The 1,340-nt window shown below is 56.7% G+C and overlaps 1 protein-coding gene across 1 annotated transcript in view; it reads left to right on the top strand.

The window, feature by feature from the left end:
* LOC108789037 (oocyte zinc finger protein XlCOF7.1-like) overlaps window positions 1–1,340 on the top strand; it is a 32,259-nt gene that overhangs the window by 7,950 nt on the left and 22,969 nt on the right. The gene's annotated exons all lie outside the window — the stretch shown is intronic.

Here is a 1,340-nt window from a genome sequence, read left to right as displayed (position 1 = left end):
GTGTTGTGGGTATCATTATTATACAGGATTCATGGAGCACCAACAGTTTGCTCGGCACTTTACAGCATATGGGGGGACAGTACAAGTACAATACCATAGAAAAGGATTAGAAGGACCCTCCCCGTGAGAGCTTACAATCTACAAGGAGGGGGGCAGGTGATGCGGAAGGTGAGAACTGTGAGCTGATTGGAGGAGGAGGAGGAATAGGCTTCCCGGAAGAGGTGAGTTGTCAGGGATCGTCAGAGTTGGAGAAAGCAGACTGATTGGACCAGGGGGGCCCATTAGGTAGATGGTGATCCATGAGGAGCTCTCAGAGCTGATGCTGGGAGATCAGGAAGGGGATCTCGCTGTGCGCACATGATTACCTATCAGCCCGAGTCTGCTGAGCCGAGCTCCCCGACACCTTTCTGGGGGATACTGGGGGTTGTAGTGCTATGTATTACATCAAAGAATATTAGATTACACAGCAAAATACAGCAAGGTGAGCCAGGAGAGAGAGAGGAGAGACAGCCAGGAGAGAGAGCGGGGAGAGACAGCCAGGAGAGAGAGCGGGGAGAGACAGCCAGGGGAGAGAGCGGGGAGAGACAGCCAGGGGAGAGAAGAGACAGCCAGGAGAGAGAGCGGGGAGAGACAGCCAGGGGAGAGAAGAGACAGCCAGGAGAGAGAGCGGGGAGAGACAGCCAGGGGAGAGAAGAGACAGCCAGGAGAGAGAGAGAGTGAGGAGAGACAACCAGGAGAGAGAAGAGACAGCCAGGAGAGAGAGCGAGGAGAGAGAGCCAGGAGAGAGAAGAGACAGCCAGGAGAGAGAGAGGAGAGACAGCCAGGGGAGAGAGCCGGGAGAGACAGCCAGGAGTGAGAAGAGACAGCCAGGAGAGAGTGGAGAGAGAGCGAGGAGAGACAGCCAGGGGAGAGAGCGAGGAGAGACAGCCAGGAGAGACAGACAGGAGAGAGCGAGGAGAGACAGACAGCGAGGAGAGACAGACAGGAGAGAGAGCGAGGAGAGACAGAAGAGAGGAAAGACAGCCAGGGGAGAGAGATCGAGGAGAGAGCCAGGAGAGAGAGAGCGAGCAGAGACAGCCAGGGGAGGAGAGACAGCCAGGAGAGAGAGCGAGGAGAGAGAGGACAGACAAGTCAGGGGAGAGAGAGCGAGGAGAGAAAGCCAGGGGAGAGAGAGCGAGGAGAGACAGCCAGAAGAGAGAGAACAAGGAGAGACAGCCGGGGGAGAGATCGAGGAAAGACAGCCAGGGGAGAGAGATCGAGGAGAGACAGCCAGGGGAGAGAGATCGAGGAGAAACAGCCAGGAGAGAGAGAGCGAGGCGAGACAGCCAGGAGAGAGAGAG

The sequence above is a fragment of the Nanorana parkeri genome, unplaced genomic scaffold (genome assembly GCF_000935625.1).
Source record: "Nanorana parkeri isolate BGI_ZX_2015 unplaced genomic scaffold, ASM93562v1 scaffold371, whole genome shotgun sequence".
NCBI lineage: Eukaryota > Metazoa > Chordata > Amphibia > Anura > Dicroglossidae > Nanorana > Nanorana parkeri.
The sequence above is the reverse complement of the archived record's forward strand: the minus strand, read 5'-3'. Positions and strand labels throughout refer to the sequence as shown.